This window comes from Schistocerca americana, chromosome 2 (assembly GCF_021461395.2).
Source record: "Schistocerca americana isolate TAMUIC-IGC-003095 chromosome 2, iqSchAmer2.1, whole genome shotgun sequence".
In the NCBI taxonomy this organism is placed as follows: domain Eukaryota; kingdom Metazoa; phylum Arthropoda; class Insecta; order Orthoptera; family Acrididae; genus Schistocerca; species Schistocerca americana.
In genome coordinates, this window is record NC_060120.1 from 424,361,454 (window position 1) to 424,382,679 (window position 21,226).

The following is a 21,226-nucleotide window of genomic DNA, read 5'->3' on the forward strand; positions in this document are numbered from 1 at the left end:
GTTATTGTACAAACACCACTTCCAATGAACGTGGAACGAGGTACAAAGTGTAATACATAACGATAAAGTTTCAACATATAACAATAAACAGAACTATCTACAAGGGAATAAATCTTATATTGGGTGCCTAGGGATATTAAAGGAATTATCGAAACCAACTTGCTTGATAGAGCAGTGAAAAGATACTTTGTGAGCTATACGTTCCTTACGGTGGAAAGATTTCTTAGGTCACAAAAAGTAGGAGTTTAGTAACACACATAAATCAGATAAACGACAAAAACAAAGCAGTACTCTCTTTTCAAGACTCACTTTCGCACTAGAATTTTTTCTTTATAATAAACCTCACATCCTAGCTCTGCCTTGAATCATAATTACAGCTAATCCTCTCCATGAGCTCAGCATCTCGTCCATTATGTATGAATGCTGACTCAATTTTTCAGGCTATCAAATGGCAAATTGCGGAACACGATATGGAAACCAGATACTATCGAACGGATCATAGACTCACAAATAGCGTTACATCACAAATCAACGTCTGTACGGTGTTATTGTATAATATATATATATATATATATATATATATATATATATATATATATATATATATATATAGCGTATGATATGTATTGTATATGTACTGCTGTTATAGGTATTGAAAAATCAGTACATCACTGAGAATATACATTACTACATAACTTCTTTTCAATATTACATAAAGTAAAAAGTGATTTACAACTGAGAATACGCCGAATTGTAGTAAGTAGTTTCGAACAACCAGTGTGTATACAAAAATCATTCGTGAAATCACAAAAATCATTCGTGAAATCATATGAGAGTCCCTGGATGCAAGGTCACGTTAGTTTAGAGAATCGGCATTTCCGGCTGACTGCAGAACGATTCTACTGCCACCAACGTACATCTGGAATAAGATAAGAGAAACCAGAGCTGGTGCGGAAGCAAGCATCTTGTCGTTCTTCCCTCACACCAGTTGTGAATGGAATGGAAAAGAAATGACTATTATAGGTAGGAGTTATCCACCTCCATGCACCGTATGGTGGCTTGTGGAGTGCATACCTATATACAGATGTTGAATGATGCCCTGTATCAAACAACCTAGTGTCATGTTTTCAATCTCCATTTCGCAACACTGATTTAGATTTTACGTTCCGTCCAAAAATAGCTTTAGGCAAATGGCGAGATGAAAAAGGTCACAGGCGAATACCTAGCCCATTGTTATGAAAATATACTTGTATGTAAGTAAACGCCTTTATGCATTAGTTATGTTCTCCCTTTTTTAAATATTTATGGGTAGCTGCACGACATGTCCAGTATCCTTGTAAAGATGATCCATGAGGAATGAAACTACTGCTGCTGCTACCATTACCACCAATGCTGTTCAAGGAATGCCCCGACCCTTGTTCGTGTCTGCTGGAGACATATTTCAAAACCAAGTGACTCTCAGGGGATACAGCCTCTATCAAAGGACTGATCTCTGTGAGTATTGGGGTAAGGGAGGAATCGTCATTTATCTCATAGCACGTATCACTCTACTCCTGCCACCCCCCTCTCCCCCCCCACCCCTACAACAGGTATTACAAATGAGGTGTAGAAGTGTACATACGATGTGACATTATACTAACATTAATTTACCACCGAATGAATCTTTTAATTGTCTCTCTGTCTCTCTCGCTCTCTCTCTGATCTTGATAACGAACACTACAATGCACTCTCCACTATGTATATTTTCCATGTTAGGGGCATAGAGAAAGTCAAATCAGAAGCGTAGTTACCTATACATACCGATAACAAAGAGCATCTTAGCGCTGTAGCGGGATCATCCTCTGCCACAGGACACACAGTCCGCTGTTGGTCCTTTCTGAGAGGCTGTAGCAATGAACAGGATAACAACTGCCCCTTTCCCAAGTGTGAGATGGATTCTGCGTTTCCTGACTCCTGGAACTGAAAGGAAACAGTTTCAGGGGTATTTCTTCGCTGTTTTATAAATTCTGACACTAAAGTGTTCCGACATTACTTTAGCTGTGGGTGCCGTGGTTTTAAAATTATCTATGGTACTAGAATCACATACATCTATTTTAAGAGAGGTCAGAGTTTGGAATACAGCTAACAAATAATTGCGGATGTGAGAAGTAAGTCCCATTCTTGGATGACGAGATTGGAACAGGAGAGGATGTCGAGGCGGGCAGCGTCAAACTGACGAACGGTAGCAAGGTATGGGCAACCGGCATCTAACCCGCTTCATACAGTCGACTGATTAGTCGGTTTGGTCGTAGGTTGCGAGGTACATGTAAACCTTCACAACTACACTGAGAAGGAGACAGCAACGTACCAATCACTTGTACGCAGCAATCGGACGAATCTTAATCGAACTTCAGAGTAAAATATCTCTGACTGATGATTTGACTAATGCGCTTCTGAGGGAGTTCACTTACCATCACGTGGACACTGGCAACTCGGCTTGAATTTTAAGAATTTGTGTGAGATTCACTTTCGATGGAAAGCATACTTCAAAACCTGTAGTACTTACAAACGATGATCAATTCCGTTTTGTTGTTTGTACAACTTCAACTAACTAAAAAGGTGTCGTTAATGTGTTAGTTAGGACTAAAAGTCATCGGCGTCGTTCACAATGTGACAATTGGACCTTCAGAGGGGCATATAGATTCAATCCGATTCTCAGTCGGTATATATTAGTGAGCCGCCTCTTCCACCTGACAGCAGCTCTTCGATCGTTTCAGGCATACGACGCACTATCAGCCCTCTCTTACGTGAAGCCCCGTACCACTCACCATCTCTCAGTTGTGAGAACATTCACGATTCAACGATAATCAACGACACCATTTGATATCATAGTGTCTCTAACTGCAGAAATGAGCATTGTATTTGTCAGAGTGTTGGGTCGTTCAAGTTCCTGGATTGTAAGAACCGGTATAATTATTTTAAGTCTCGAGGTGCAGACTGAGTTATACCGTGGGAATCGTTTTCGTCGACGTATACCAAAGGAAAAAGGAAATGCTACGCACGAAACACATGACTAAACGCTAATAATATTACGCTTCAGTATTTCACACAACGGATATTGACCTATACGTGTAATTACAAGAGAACGTGCAATTGAAAGCGAATATAGATCTGGGTTCTGAAAGTGATTTTACATTTGAGAATTCAGTTTTAAATATTTAAGCACATTTGTCTCAGAATCATGAAGAAAGAGTGCTTCGGCGTTTAGCTTCCAAGTCATTGCAATACTTCCTCCAAAGATTGACACTCAAATCAATTTACTGATTTTCAAACAGTATTTTTATAGTAGAAGTTGAAAATACCCACTGTTCTGCGCTCATAGGCAGCACACCGCCCCTCGTACACCCGGCGCACGGGGACCACAGTACAGCTACGACACCTGAGGATGGGCTTATAGCAATCCGAAACCGGTCATGTGGAAATAAAGTAATCTACAACTGAAGCGGTAATTTCAACCTCTGCTATAATGCTCAGTTGCGGATATTCTTCCAACAGGATTATTTGTCGTATTTTTATACTTAAAACCGTTTCTTCTTTTTCAACAACTGCTGAAGTCGTCTACAGGCCTCGCTCGTTTGGGCAAAGGCTTGATACTTCCTCTGGGAAAAAATTCGATATAAACTTTCTGAAAATATCGGGAAAACGTGCTACACAGCTGGCGTTGGTCAATATACAACTTGCGGATCCTGACATAAATTCTGTCTCCCTTTCTGCCTCTGAATTCAGAATGACGAAGTCAAGCTGATGAAAGGGAAGTCATTTCTGCGTAAAGTATTCGAACATCGAGTTAGTTGGCTCTCAGACGCGCATCTAATCGTTGTCATTTTGAAGGCTACTCCTGTCATAGGGTGGGGCGCTGTATTTAACCCTAGCATTACCATTTAGAACAGTGTAGCTTTATTTTTGTATGTTAGGTAATTAATAAAAATTAATCTATAATAGGAAGAAAATGAGCAAATCGTAAAATTTACTTTGCATAATTTTTTTCCAGTAGCGTTCATATTTGTATTCTCTCTCTCTCATATACAAGGTGAGTCACCTAACGTTACCGCTGGATATATTTCGTAAACCACATCAAATACTGACGAATCGATTCTACAGACCGAACGTGAGGAGAGGGGCTAGTGTAATTGGTTAATACAAACGATAAAAAAAATGCACAGAAGTATGTTTTTTAACACAAACCTACGTTTTTTAAAATGTAACCCCATTAGTTTTGTTAGCACATCTGAACATATAAACAAATACGTAATCAGTGCCGTTATTTGCATTGTAAAATGTTAATTACATCCGGAGATATTGTAACATAAAGTTGACGCTTGTGTACCACTCCTCCGCTGTTCGATCGTGTGTATCGGAGAGCACTGAATTACGTAGTGATCCAAAGGGAACGGTGATGGACCTTAGGTACAGAGGAGACTGGAACAGCACATTACGTCCACATGCTAACACCTTTTTATTGGTCTTTTTCACTGACGCACATGTACATTACCATGAGGGGTGAGGTACACGTACACACGTGCTTTCCGTTTTCAATTACGGAGTGGAATAGAGTGTGTCCCGACATGTCAGGCCAATAGATGTTCAATGTGGTGGCCATCATTTGATGCACACAATTGCCATCTCTGGCGTAATGAATGTCGTACACGCCACAGTACGTCTGGTGTAATGTCGCCGCAGGCTGCCACAATACGTTGTTTCATATCCTCTGGGGTTGTAGGCACATCACGGTACACATTCTCCTTTAACGTACCCCACAGAAAGAAGTCCAAAGGTGTATGAGTAGGAGAACGGGCTAGCCTATTTATGCGTCCTCCACGTCCTATGAAACGCCCGTCGAACGTGTACGTCACCCCTCATGGTAATGTACATGTGCGTCAGTGAAAAAGACCAATAAAAAGGTTTTAGCATGTGGACGTAATGTGCTGTTCCAGTCTCTTCTGTACCTAAGCTCCATCACCGTTCCCTTTGGATCCCAACGTAATTCGGTGCTCTCCGATACACACGATCGAACAGCGGAGGAGTGGTACTCAAGCGTCAACTTTAGGTTACAATATCTCCGGATGTAATTAACATTTTACAATGCAACAAACGGCACTGATTACATATTTGTTTATATGTTCAGATGTGCTAAAAAAATAACGGGGTTCCATTTTAAAAAAAGCGTTGGTTTGTGTTAAAAAACATACTTTCGTGCATTTTTTTATCGTTTGTATTAACCAGTTACACTAGCCCCTCTCCTCACGTTCGGTCTGTGGAATCGATTCGTCAGTATTTGATGTGGTTTACGAAATATATCCAGCGGTAATGTTAGGTGACTCACCCTGTATATACAGTCCACTACATGAAGCAAACACAATTTAGCCTCATTCTAAAACACATTTCACATTTTTCACACAACACAGACTTCTTGCTGTGTTTTCCACAGAAGTGTTTGCGGCACTGAGAGCAGGTAACAGCTGACTTTCCCAACATGTGCTACTTCATCTTTCTAGACGCAGCTTCTTGGCAGCATAGGTGACTCCGTCCACGTGTCCCTGGCTCTGCTGTTGATGGTAAGGTTTCCATAGTGCAGGTAAGCTTTCTATGTGATGCTTTCCATTGCCATTATTACTGGCTTCTGAATAATGTACAAATTTCATCTACATGACGCCATATTAGTTCAAAATATAAGTTAGTGAGAAAAAGTCTTCTCTGATTGAGCAAGCTCTTTTTCGAATTTGTCAAGTTGAGTGGAAGGACTGCATACGCGTTAATTACTGTTATATCAATGAGCGTGCAGAAGAGGGACAGAGGCCATCTTCTTGTTCCTCTCTTCGTGCTGTAATATCATGCCGTGTGCTCTAAGGTACCCATGTCTCTCTTTGTGGAATTATAAAAGAAATTTTACATGTACCTTCATGACGTATTTTTATAGCTATCTGTGTATATAGCCTAACAGGATGTTTAGTAAAGAAAAAACCATATTCTTCAGTTGATAGTAGTGGTAAACTGAATAAAAACAAGAATTTTATAAAAATACGTCAAGGAATAAATACCTGTTGAGATACATGGAGTAGAGTTGATGCGAGAGTAACTGATGGCCTCTGTATCTGTCAGTATATGCAAAGATGAATGAGCGTACATTGCGGTCAGTTGTAGTCTTCAGCTCTTCAAGATATGTGTCGTCTGTTCGACCACAGTCAGCCAACAAGTGTGAGGTGACACTCATTCGATAGAGTCTAATCAGGCTCCACGGAAGTGTAGTACTCGTCTCTGATAACACTGCGGTCTGGTTTCTCAATGGGTTTTATTGATCTCTTTATAATATGAATTGCTCCATCTAGATGCTGTACATTTCCCGACTTTCCTGTGTAGACTTCCATGATGATCACATATCTAGTCTCAGAATCGGACGGCGTTCTAATTTTAATGCCGTATTTCCAGGTTTTTCTTTTAGAAAAGCCTTGAATCGGCGGCGACCACGGAATAAAGACAACATCTCATCCGCTGTGGGCTGAAGATTAGCAACGAAATATAAAGTAAATTAAGAATTCAAGCTTTCAAAAAGTGTTCAAATGTGTGTAAAATCTTATGGGACTTAACTGCCAAAATCATCAGTCCCTAAGCTTACACACTACTTAACCTAAATTATCCTAAGGACAAACACACACACCCATGCCCGAGGGAGGACTCGAACCTCCGCCAGGACCATCCGCACAGTCCATGACTGCAGCACTTTAAGACCGCTCGGCTAATCCCGCGACAGAAACTTTCAAAAACTTTCCACACTGGAGCAGACTTGTCAGTCTTGTATTCCTCTTATCAAATGTCAGTATTTTAGTCAATTCGAAAAGTTGTGTAGCACTCATCGATCCTCAGTACATTTGTCAGCCCCGAAGCATAGACCATAAATCGTGGACAGATAACTTATTGTCATGATTTGAACATATGTTTTGTAAGAGCCCTATATAACAGTATTATACATCTTCATCGGTGTGCTGAATACCCAGTCGAAAAGCCTCTTCATTTGAGTGTAGTTTTATTAAATTCATGATGCAGGCATGGATTGGCCCGAGGCAGGATTCGAACCTGCGACCGTAGCAGTCTCGCGGTTCCGGACTGAGCGCCTAGAACCGCTAGACCACCGAGTTGTTAAAAAAGATCTATAGCCTCTTACTGAGACACTATTTCTCGTTGTTGTCTTAGCCCCGTTGTATCTGGCACTGAATTTTGTACTCGAACGCCGTTATTCTCGAGATGGCTCCGTAACATACTCCTATCCACATCCACATCCACATACGGCATCCGGCATCACAGTTGGCATCATCAGCATTTGGTGGGTTTGGCTGAATCCCAGATGGCTCTGAGCACTATGGGACTTAACATCTGTGGTCATCAGTCCCCTAGAACTTAGAACTACTTAAACCTAACTAACCTAAGGACATCACGCACATCCATGCCCGAGGCAGGATTCGAACCTGCGACCGTAGCAGTCGCCCGGTTCCGGACTGAGCGCCTAGAACCGCTAGACCACCGCGGCCGGCAGCTGAATCCCATCTTCATTGTCAGACGGAGAATCAGTTACAGTTTTCTCCAAATCATCATCCACTTCACTTTCATCTAAATCTGATTCGTTCAAGACTTCTTCAGGCATTCATTCAATAAAACTATCAAGTAAACGTTGTCTATTTACGTTACTTGTTAAGGGTAGCAGAAACAATGAAAATAAAAACGGTCGATATCATAGAAACATGTCTCATGACACCAACGCAAAAGTTTGTTTCATTTTAAATGTTTAAAACCAAAGTCTCAACCACCTGGAATCATTCCTTGGTATTACCGGTGGGTGGGACGGTAAGTGGGCTTCTAAAGTCCATGGAGAATAAAATCAAACAAATAAATTTTAATTAACAAATTCTCTAATCACTCAGTTGTAAATGTAATATTGGACAATTGGCTTTGGTTTCAAGTTCGTATATCAAAGGAGGTGTTTACGAAGTCCCCTCGTTGCTAATGCTAGGTTTAACCTTTCAGATCTACAGCTTTCTTCGAGCGACAGTACCAATCGCATTATTTCGGAGATTCATCTAGTCCCGCAGCAACACCATTTTCAGCTGTTGGAGCCCACCTGTCAGCATGATGCCAGCATCAAGGACAAGCAGGCTGAAGCGACAGCATTTCCTGTCCCAGTGTGCGTGGACGGCCACTCTCCAAGGTCATCGCCTTCAACCGACACTGTCGAGTTATCCGAACTACGAACAGCATTGTGGTTCATCCATTCTTCCCCCGGTACGGGAGGGATACCATATCATAAAACATAATAGCAAGTCCATTTGTTTGCAAAAGCAGTGACCTACATGTCATGTACAGGGTGTCCAGAAAAGGGCTCCCTGATTTCAAAATTAAATATCTCGAAAACAAAGATCGATAGAGGAATGCAGTAAACGGTATGTTTATTGTGAAAGCTATAAGAAGTTTATACAGTAGTTTGAAATAATAGTTACAAAAGCAGCTAACAGATGGCGCTGTACGCTGTACAGCTCATATCAGCATACATAAGTGAAATAATCGTATGAAAACAATCTTTGCAAACAATCACATCACAAAGTTTTCCAAATGTTCACCATTGGCACTACAAAGGTGGCGCAAACCAAGAATGAAATTCGCCATCACATTTCGTAATGTCTCAACCGAAATGGATTCACATGCCACAGAGATCGCCGATTCAAGCTCATCTAGCGTGGCGGGATACTTCGGGTAGACCATGTCTTTCACTGTGCCCCACAAAAAAAAGTCACAGGGAGTCAAATCCGGCGAATATGGAGCCCAATCCATGCCTGCACCAGTAAATTTGGGATATTCCAAAACAATGACTCGATTCCCGAAGTATTCCTCAAGAAAGCGAAACACTTGTTCGGTCCGATGTGGTTGGGCTCCATCTTGCATAAACCATTCAGTACCTGGTCGATCCTCTAACGCTTGCTGTGTGGCGACAAATTGTTCCAAAATTGCAACGTAACGTGCAACAGTGACCGTTTCTCGAATGAATAAAGGGCCAATAATGCCTCTGCTGCATACTGGAGCCCACACAGAAACTTTAGGAGAATACAGGGGTTTCGCTTCACACCAATATGGCTTTTCGGAACCCCAAAATTGCCAGTTCTGCTTATTCATGTATCCATTCAAGTGGAAGTGTGCTTCATCTGTAAACCAGATGCAGCCAACATCAAATCCTTCACTATCAATCATTGTGAGCATCTGATTAGCAAAGGCAACCCTTTGTTGCACAGCTCGTACGGGTATGGCCTGGTGCGTTTGAATTGTGAATGGAAACATGTGTAGGCTCTTTCTCAGTATTTTCTGCGTGCTGGAACGCTTCAAACCAGTCTCAGATGCAATTCTACGGACGGATGGTATTGGATTTCGCTGAATAATTCCAGAAACTGTGGCGATATTTTCAGGCGAAACTGCGGTTTGCTTGCGGTCAACATGAGCCACTAGATCACCAGTTACGCTGCCTGTTCGTTGAAATTTTGCGAAGAGCGTACGAATGGATTTCGCATCGGATCCTTTTGGAACATTAAATCGTGCCTGAAGACTTCGCCTTGTTGCCGTAGGACTCTCTTCTAACCTGTGGTACTATAGCACCAGAAAAACGCGTTGTTCAATGGAGTACATGGTTTTAATCTCTTCCTTCGGTACGCTAACCTTCTTTCACGTTTCAATAGTGGAACTGATCGCTCTGGGCTTCGGATCAATATTCATACCAGGCATTACGCATGGCGATTACAGCACCATCTGTTAGCAGCTTTTGTAACTATTATTTCAAACTGCTGTATGAAATTCTTACAGTTTTCACAATAAACATACCGTTTACTGCATTCCTCAATCGATCTTTGTTTTCGAGATATTTAATTTTGAAATCAGGGGTCCTTTTTTGGACACCCTGTATCTAGAGGAACCAATCTCAAAACATACCCAAATCGCAACAACGGCACCAGGTTTTTGTCTTCTGCTCATTTCATGTCAAGGAACACTTTTGTGTTTGTTAAAATAAAGCTACTATTAAATTATATCTATAGGGGAACTTCGTTTCACTTGTGGAGCCGCAAAGCTCACTACACATAAATGCAGAACGACACATCCTAACATAGTATTGCATGACGAACTTTATTCATTAGACATTTTGCCTTCAGTGGTTAACGGGGAATTCCGGATCCCTTTATGTTAAAGTAACGAAATTTTCGCGAAATCTTATCGCAGTTTTTTATGTTACGAGATTTTAAAAAGTGTACCATTTTACATTTAGAGTTTATAACCTAATTCTGAATTAACGGGTCGTAACGATGTCACGGAAGATCATACACAGTTCCACGTGACAGCAAACATCAACGTAATATCGTAACGTCACTCTAGGCCTAATGTTGTGTTAAGAAGCGGGACAGTGCGATTCGCCCAGCCAGTCTCCATTCGAAATACATCAGCACCCGATCTACCACAACACGACAGACTTCATTTAAGAACAACCACTTATAAATAGTCTACTGTCCTACTCATTGCTATCCACAGTTGTCAGAATGAATAAAATAACTGATGTACCTACAGCATTTTTGGCATATACTAAAGTGGTATCTCCGAGTTGGACTTCTTGCTCGTATTCAATACCATTTTCTTTCTACCTTCTCGACGGAGATGTTGTTAACCATATGTGTGTTATATTTTCAGAATTCACTTGATAGACGAACTGCTTTAAAAGAGGCTGAAACTGTAACATTATTATTATTATTATCATTATTATTATTGATATAAGCCCATTAAAGAGCGCTTATGACTAGTTCTTCTTAGATGCTCTCTTCGGTTCCCAATATCTCTTGAGCCCTGCTGATAATTTCTCCTTCCTCTCCTGTGAAACGGGCTTCTCACGTTTGGGGGCTCTAGGTGGTGGGGTCCAAGACTCTACCACAGCACAAAATTTGGAACGACCTTCTACCTCAAGATCAGAGATCCCAGCCGAAACCAGAGGGTCTCTGCGGCATACAGAAAATGTGGTCTGACAGCAGTTCTGTAATGATAGACCTTAGCATTCTTGGAAATGCACTTCTTGTTGTACAAATTGTGGGACAGATGGTATGCTGCGTTTCTACCATTGGGGTGGATCCAAGATAAAGAAAGCGATTGGTCGTCAAAAGGTTGATACTGGCCTGCTGGTTCTCAAAGTATTTGGCCTCGTCATACGATATTTGTAAACCTGACTTCACCGCTAACTCATTCAGAGCTTGGACGGCAATGACAGCATCTTTAGAGTTGTTGGTTAAGATTGCAATGTCATCTGCGAAAGCAAGACGCCTTATCTCGATTCTTCAGGTCACAGCTCCAATGGTAATTGGTTAGATTCCTACATTCCTCACCGTAGATTCCCAGGTTTTGATGGTTTTATCAAGCAGTTCACCGTGGTCTAGGGGAAGCCGACACGGTAGCTCAGCGTGTTCGGTCAGAGAGCCGGTTGGCCTCTGTAATAAAAAACTGAGTGGAAGGATCAACCACCGAACTTGAACAGGATGTCTTGCGACGTCCGCGATGACCAAACACAACGATCAATAACTAACAAAACGCAAAAAAAAGGGGTAGCGTCTTTGATTCATAATCAAAACATCTTCGGTCCCTGGCTCGATCCCCGCCACTGCCTAAATTTTGATAAATAATCAGCATTGGCGGCCGAAGACTTCCGTCATAAGAAGTCAGCCTCATTCTGCCAACGGCCTTGTCAAAGAGGGCGGAGGAGTGGATAGAGGTTCAGGGCACTCTCTTGTCCTAGGGGTGGAAAATTGCTCCTAAAGGCGGAAGAATCAGCAATGATCAACGACATGAGGATGCAGAAGGCAATGGAAACCACTGCATTAAAGACACGTAACGTGTATCTACAGGACATGTGGCCTGCAATTGAAGAAGTATCATGATGATCTCTCCATTGGCAAAAGATTCCAGAATAGTCCCCCATTCGAATCTCCGGGACGGGACTGCCAAGGGGGAGGTTACCATGAGAAAAAGATTGATTAATCAACGAAAGGATAACGTTCTACGAGTCGGGGCGTGGAATGTCAGAAGCTTGAACATGGTAGTGAAACTAGAAAATCTGATAAGGGAAATGCAAAGGCTCAATCTAGATATAGTAGGGGTCAGTCAAGTGGAAGGAATACAAGGATTTCAGGTCATATGAGTATCGGGTAATATCAACAGCAGCAGAAATTGGTATAACAGGTGTAGGATTCGTTATGAATAGGAAGGTAGGGCAGAGGGTGTGTTACTGTGAACAGTTCAGTGACCGGGTTGTTCTAATCAGGATCGACAGCAGACCAACACCGACAACGATAGTTCAGGTATACATGCCGACGTTGCAAGCTGAAGATGAACAGATAGAGAAAGTGTATGAGGGTATTGAAAGGCTAATGCAGTAAGTAAGGGGGGACGAAACTCTAATAGTCATGGGCGGCTGGAATGCAGTTGTAGGAGAAGGAGTAGAAGAAAAGGTTACAGGACAATATGGGCTAGGGACAAGGAATGAAAGAGGAGAAAGACTAATTGAGTTCTGTAACAAGTTTCAGCTAGTACTAGCGAATACCCTGTTCAAGAATCACAAGAGGAGGAGGTATACTTGGAAAAGGCCGGGAGATACGGGAAGATTTCAATTAGATTACATCATGGTCGGACAGAGATTCCGAAATCAGATTGTAAGGCGTACCCAGGAGCAGATACAGACTCAGATCACAATACAGTAGTCATGAAGAGCAGGCTGAAGTTCAAGACATTAGTCAGGAAGAATCAATACGCAAAGAAGTGGGATACGGAAGAACTAAGGAATGACGAGATACGTTTGAAGTTCTCTAACGCTATAGATACAGCAATAAGGAATAGCGCAGTAGTCAGTACCGTTGAAGAGGAATGGACATCTCTAAAAAGGGCCATCACAGAAATTTGGAAGGAAAACATAGGTACAAAGAAGGTAGCTGCGAGGAAACCATGGGTAACAGAAGAAATACTTCAGTTGATTGATGAAAGGAGGAAGTACAAACGTAATCCGGGAAAATCAGGAATACAGAAATACAAGTCGCTCTTGAATGAAATAAATAGAAAGTGCAGGGAAGCTAAGACGAAGTGGCTGCATGAAAAATGCGAAGACATCGAAAAAGATATGATTGTCGGAAGGACAGACTCAGCATACAGGAAAGCCAAAACAACATTTGGTGACATCAAAAGCAACGGTGGTAACATTAAGAGTGCAACGGGAATTCCAATGTTAAATGCAAAGGAGAGAGCAGATAGGTGGAAAGAATACATTGAAAGCCTCTATGAGGGTGAAGATTGATGTGATAGAAGAAAAAAAACAGGAGTCGATTTGGAAGAGATAGGGGATCCAGTATTAGAATCGGAATTTAAAAGAGCTTTGGAGGACTTACGGTCAAATAAGGCACAAGGGATAGATAACATTCCATCAGAATTTCTAAAATCATTGGGGGAAGTGGCAACAAAACGACTATTCACGTTGGTGTGTAGAATATATGAGTCTGGCGACATGCCATCTGACTTTCGGAAAAGCATCATCCACACAATTCCGAAGACGGCAAGAGCTGACAAGTGCGAGAATTATCGCACAATCAGCTTAACATCTCATGTATCGAAGCTGCTTACAAGAATTATACACAGAAGAATGGAAAAGAAAATTGAGAATGCGCTAGGTGACGATCAGTTTGGCTTTAGGAAAAGTAAAGGGACGAGAGAGGCAATTCTGACGTTACGGCTAATAATGGAAGCAAGGCTAAAGAAAAATAAAGACAGTTTCATAGGATTTGTCGACCTGGAAAAAGCGTTCGACAATATAAAATGGTGCAAGCTGTTCGAGATTCTGAAAAAAGTGGGGGTAAGTTATAGGGAGAGATGGGTGATATGTACAACAACCAAGAGGGAATAATAAGAGTGGACGATCAAGAACGAAGTGCTCATATTAAGAAGGGTGTAAGACAAGACTGTAGCCTTTCGCCCCTACTCTTCAATCTGTACATCGAGGAAGCAATGATGGAAATAAAAGAAAGGTTCAGGAGTGGAATTAAAATACAAGGTGAAAGGATATCAACGATACGATTCGCTGATGACATTGCTATCCTGAGTGAAAGTGAAGAAGAATTAAATGATCTGCTGAACGGAATGAACGGTCTAATGAGTACACAGTATGGTTAGAGAGTAAATCGGAGAAAGACGAAGGTAATGAGAAGTAGTAGAAATGAGAACAGCGAGAAACTTAACATCAGGATTGATGGTCACGAACTCAATGAAGTTAAGGAATTCTGCTACCTAGGCAGTAAAATAACCAATGACGGACGGAGCAAGGAGGACATCAGAAGCAGACTCGCTGTGGCAGAAAAAGTATTTCTGGCCAAGAGAAGCCTACTAATATCAAATACCGGCCTTAATTAGATGAAGAAATTTCTGAGGATGTACGTCTGGAGTACAGCATTGTATGGTAGTGAAACATGGACTGTAGGAAAACCGGAACAGAAGAGAATCTTTAATGAAATTTCATTACTAAAGAAAAAGAAAATAAGCATAATCAACAGTTACCTTTTCTTTAAATTTTTGTTTTTGAGTTAATTTACCTTTCTTTCCTTCTGTACGTACGAACTTTGTTGTAGGACCTCTTATTTACGTGTGGTAATAAAAATTCATTTACACAGAATTAAGTACATTTAAAATTACGTGAATTCATATTAACTGATTAAGAATATTTAGTTGAGAATTAAATCCTTTATATAATTCGGCCTTGGCACACATTTTCTAAATGCAGTGGTTTTTTTTAAATATTTACTGAATTCATTCCCGGCGTTAGCTATGGAACACAAGACTGTCTCTATTAGCAGAAAATGGTTAAATATTGCCAAACCGACGTTTAATTATCACTGATAAAACACACTTCACTATACTTTTAAGTTATTTGAAAGAACCAAAATTGTTAAATTCCAACGTTAACGATCCGCCTATGAATGCACAAATGTGAAACTAGTAATAAATTCCGTCACTCTCATGATCGCTGTAAAAGAAAAACATTTTCTTAAATGCAGTGCTAATTTTTATCTGCTCCCGATTTACGGGTTTGGTTAATTTTTCCTAGCGGGACAATTTTTTAAATGTGCCGCCGCTGCAAATCGTTCGGTCGCGGCACAGCCCAGCAACACCGCTAAAAATGCTGAAAATTCTTTAAAGAAGTATTACAGATGACATGGGCAAGCTAATTTACATTAATAATACACACTTTTGATAAATTATAATGTATTTAGACCACGTATTTAGACCACAACAATAATTCAACTTACATTAGTTTGTAATTACTCCTCTAATGGCGGCTAAATCTAGATACAGACAAAAGAAGTCTACCCATTCATAAAATGCTACGTCACAGCTTGCTCTCACTTTCAGCTCTACAGGGAGACGACAAAGAATACACACTACGTGGTGGTTTTTATACTACTGCTGACCATTAGCATCTCTTTGTAATCTTACAACATTATTTTCCTCTGTGGCTGAATTTTACATTTTTGTTATCGCAGATATTGACCCATTTCGCAATTACATTATGAGTATAGAAATATTACCATTCTAAATACATGGAGAATATTACTACAGAAAATATTACAATAATAACGAATGTCCTTTATGCAAAATTAAATAATAATTTTGTGTTCAATAATTACAGTATATACAAATTGCTTCATAGCGGCGTATATGGTACAATTAAATTTTAGTTTATCAGTAGTGCGAGTTTGCCAGGGAACGTTACATTGCCCCCTGGCAGCATTTGGCAAAGAGTTTCTATACTTTGACACAATGGTGCCAGTAACGTTCTGTACAATTCTGTATTTTTATATGGAATGGCTCTTTTAATTAGTACCAGGGTTATATATGTTCATGGCTCCCCCATTTGGGCGAAGGCAGACAGGAAACCTGGGCATAACTGTGCCGGAGCCCAGCCATCCCAGTTGGTTCATGATTAATCTTGTCTCTTTAACAGTCAATCTTTTGAATTGATTTAGCAGTTTGTCATCAACGGTTACATAATATATGTTCAAGGTTTATCAAAATGGAGTCCATTGACATTTTATGCAGTTTGTGTAAATATTTTGGAATATGTCAATAATGCTGTAGTTGGTGAGCGGTGCGGAGTGATTGTTGAGCGGCGCTCGGCGCGGCGCGGCGGCTCCGTGTAGATCACCGCCCCCGGTGTTGACAGCTACGGCGCGGAAAGGCGTGTGGCTGTCAGGTCTGCTACGGGCTGCTGCGGCCGCTGCATGGCTGAAGTAGCCGGTTGCGCGTTGTATATCAGCTCGCCCGTGTGACATCTTCTTGCAGTGCTCCAGAAAGCATGCAACAAGTTCACAAACAGTGTACCATCCTTATGGGCATTTTTCCTGCTGTGGGAAAAAACGCACACAGTTATTGGCAGTTATTATTCAATAGGCCTTCACTAGTCTGGTTTGCAAAATGTTTCGTTGTCACAGTAACACGTTTTATGGGCACACAACATTTTTTCACCATGTCATGACTTGTCATTAGTCACACGCAAGTTTTCACCTTAGGACAAAATGTATCTCTGTAGTCAATGCGCTTTCCTAGCGTCCCTTGACACACAAAGACTTATAGTTTGACACTAACTTGGTCCACCGTCCGTAATCGGCTCACTGTTCGTGTCGTGCTAGTTCCTTGTCCACTTGCACGCACGGCGATGATACAGTTTCATTTTGCGTGTTCAAAACAAACTTGCGACGTATTGCTGCAGGTTTAACAGTCACTGTCTGTCTCTGCCACACAATGTTGCACTTTTGTTTAAGTTTTTTTTCATTTTCAATGTCCGTTGTGCAATTTTTGTAACAGTACATTCGTAACTTCTTTGTTCGCTCTTGACCAAGGTGTGTGATATTTGCGGACATGGTAATAAATATTAAAATTTCGTATTAGTTTGCCCAAAAATCATCTATATTTATGTTCGAGTAGATTTTATTTGTGCATTCCAGCCGGATTCAGGCATATTGTTCAATAACTCCTTTGAAATTATGTCTCACTTTACTTACAAGCTCCTACGTAACTACAGTGTAGTCTCTGTAGACTAAAATTGACTTGGACTGTATCAGGCTAGCTCATTTTTACTGATTGGATCTGCACATGCTTCAATTGAAGCTTCTTTGTGCGTAACTTTGCGATACTTAAATTTTCAATAAGTTTGCCTCCCATGGTGCCCTCGGGTCACTACTGGGTGCATTATTCTCTTTGATAACACTGGTTTGAAAATAAAGTTCTCAGGGTCTCATATTATCGATATTATTCTGGGTTCGAATCTGTCAATCTAACACACATATAGAATATTATGCAGTACACAAACTAATCACTACTAAAATATTCCTCCTGACTGAACTCTGTCACAATTTAACACTATAAGTAATTGCACTAATCAGGTTATCTGCGCAGGCATTTAGAGCATGTTTAAGCTAACACTAATTTAAAAAAGACATAACACAAATATTCATAAACAAAAGAGAAAGTCAATCATATTCTTATAACTAAATACTTCTACACTAGTACATTATCTCTACAGATCACACATCATTAATGTTCATTCATTTTCAAGAGAATGGTGTCCCCTTTTTTTTACACATAACACATAGGACTATTAGTCATTTACTGTAGGAATATTTTTTACATTCTTACGCGGATACAGTCCCCGTACTCTCCGTGATTGGGGATCTGCTAAGAGATAGCTACTATTTCCTTCTTGGACTAAGGAATGGAGTATGAGGCTCGACAGTAGGTTTTGTGAGGCTTCACCTCGATATTGTATTGATATCCCTTAACAATTCCTGTTCGTTCTGGAAATACATCTGCATAGTTAGATAATAACTGTACCAAATCCTGCTGTTGCACTGAGTTCAAATTTTCGGACTGTGATACTTTGTTCACAAGTGCGTCCACATTTGCTTTTAATTGATCACTTTGTACGTCTGGATAATAGAGACTTTGTCCCAGAGAATGATTGTCTAAATGTAGTAACCACTGATTCCTACATTGTATGTTAATAGCATTACAATTAGCCACAGGTACCTCTTCAGATCTGAGCATGGACAATTCTATCCTCCTACCCGCGTTCATCAAACTTAATTTTCCCCGAGAAAGGTCGATTACTGCGTCCCTTTCTCTCAAAAAATCTACCCCCAAAATGCGGGCTACCTTTAAACCCTTTACTACCAGGAGTGAGCACGCTATGGCTTCTCCCCCTATATACATCTCTACCCGCACTTGGAGTTTAATTATTTGTCGCTGTGCACTGATGGCTCCAGTGACTTTGAAATTGTTCACAGGATAAGTCAGCATACGCTTTTCTTTCCCCAGTACTCTGAATAAGTCCATACTCATGACACTGACAGTAGCACCTGTATCTACGATTGCTTGCACATCGATATTGTTAATTTTGATCTCTATTATCGCTTGTACTTTGTCTTTGTGCTCCTTTATGCACGCGGGTGGTTCAGTTATTAATTCATGTCCCATCTGTACCCTGTCATTATACCTGAGGATACAGATTCCCGATGTTTTGTTCTGTGTCGGGCTGCTCTCACTCCAAACCTCAGCCGACGATGGAGAGCGTATCTCGGCTGAATCTAGTTTGTTGGATTATTACTGGTGGATGGGTGTGGCTGCTCTGTGTCGCTGACCTCCACTATGTGTAAGTTGTGTTGCGTCGGCCGCCAAGGTTGCGCAATTGGCGCATTTTGTGGTGGCGGTCGGTTATTGTCATATCTTTCACTGTTTTGCCGGTCCGGACTGGGCCTCTGGTTCTGTGGCCAAGTTCGGTTTGCATCGTTATAGGTATTAGTGTTCCACGGCCCCCTGGCATTTTTCCATCTACTATTGCTTGGTGGGCCTGTTTCATATCGGTCATCAGACCTCCTTTTCCGGTCATTATTGACTGGCGGACTATTGCCGTTCCGGTCTCTACCTCTATTCCCGTTTTGTACATAATCTTGTCTCCTATTGTTACCTCCGCCGTTTCCATTATTTGGTGGAGGCGTGTTATTTCGACCATTTCTGTAACCGTTTCCGTTACTTCTAGCCTGTTCCGAGGCTGCCTTAACATCCTCCAGAATCAGGTCAATTGAGTCCAGAATAGACAAGAAATATTCCATGTCGTTCTCCGGTACGTGTATAAGTTTTTCCTTTACGTGTATCGGCAAGTGTGATTTCAAAAGTCTGATCAAATCCCGGGATGAAATCTGCTCGTCCCAGTAACGGGTCTTATTAATGTATTTCTCAAAATATTTTCGCAAATTGCCTAATCGTGGAGAATACGGCTCTGGATTATATACCTCTTTCCGTAATCTCTCCTGAATACATGTTGACCAATATTTGGCCAAGAATGCCTTTTCAAATTGCTCATATGTGTCGCAACTGTCAGCTACTACGGTTGCCCACAATGCAGCATCTCCTTGTATGTAAGACATAACGAACTGTATTTTCTGTGTATGACTCCAAACACTAGGCAAAATGTTTCTAAATCCCTTGCTAAACACTACAGGGCAAACAGATTTCCTCTCCGTTGTAAAGATCTGAAACTGTCGGTTTCTAATCAGGCTTTCTTCAATCACTATTTTGGAGTGACATTTGTTTGCTTCGCAAACATTGGTTGCCTGTTCTGTCTCGCAGTCACAATTTTTCACTGCTGTACTTATATGCCAATCATTGTTGGAAATGGCTGGCGTGACACACGCCTGTGCGTCGCCGTGCAGGAAGCTGTTTTCCAGCTCCGCAAGACGGCGGTTGACATTCCGCTGACACAGCGGAATGTCAGTGTGCACCGCCCTGTTTAGGTCCTGCATCTCCGCATTGGAGCCCACGTCTTTGACCTCAATCGCGGCGTGCACCTTCTCGTCTATTTTTTTTATAAATTCGTTTTCTATTTTGTGCACTTGTTCGGACATTTTCTAATCATTTACTTGACTCACGCCTGTGCGTCGCCGTGCAGCAAGCTATTTTCCAGCTCCGCAAGACGGCGGTTGACATTCCGCTGCCACAGCGGAATGTCAGTGTGCACCGCCCTGTTTAGGTCCTGCATTTCCGAATTGGCGCCCACGTCTTTGACCTCAATCGCGGCGTGCACCTTCTCGTCTATTTTTTTTTTTAAATTCGTTTTCTATTTTGTGCACTTGTTCGGACATTTTCTAATCAATTACTTGACTTGTGTCAATTTCTAATTGTTCCATCCTGTTAGCCAGTACGCTAATTTCATCTACGATACTGGCGTTAGCCACTTGGATACTATCTACTCTTTCGCTCAGTTCTTGCACCGCTTTAGGTATGGTTTCATAGTTTTGTCTCAAACTAACAATCTCACTTTGCATAGCTTCTAAAGATTGCATTAACTGCAAGTCTCTCTCGTGCAGGCGTCGATCACACTCTGCATGTTTAGCATCACGTTCTCTATCGCGTTCTGCTTCCATACGTGCAAATTCAGCTAGGAAATTGAGCATGCGCTCGAACATAACTCTTAATGATTGTACTTCTGACACCTCACCACTCTCTGGTCCGTGTCTAGTGCTTGTGGGTAGCACAGTATTTCTACTATCAACTGAATCACTGGCTGGCTGTGGAAACATTTCTTGCCCTTCTGCCCCCAGATTCTCACATTGTACTTCCTGAACTACGCCACTAACATTACTTTGTGCCTCACTTTCTAACTCGGTATCACTACTTGCTAACTGTTGTTCATTATCCATGTTTATGTCTTTCTGCCTACGCAATCTAACCATAGTCAACAAAAGAAACAAAATCTGAACTAAATATCCTAACACTCAGGTTTCACTTACATAATCACACAAGAAATGGTCATTTGTTGAAACACACTTATTATATACTACAATGACTAACTACTAAAATGTCCTGTTATTTTTTTTAAAAAAAAGAACACTAACAACAAGCACACCACTAATGATCCGAGAACACTACACTGAAGCTACTTTACTACCCACAGGACAACTACACTGTAGCTTTACCTTTTGGTGATCTATCTTGGGTGCAGCTGCCCCCTGATATTGTGGTAGGTAATTAATTTTTCGATATAATGAGCTCAATTCTTCAGCTTGCCTCTGGGTATATAGTGTTCTCATGCAAAATA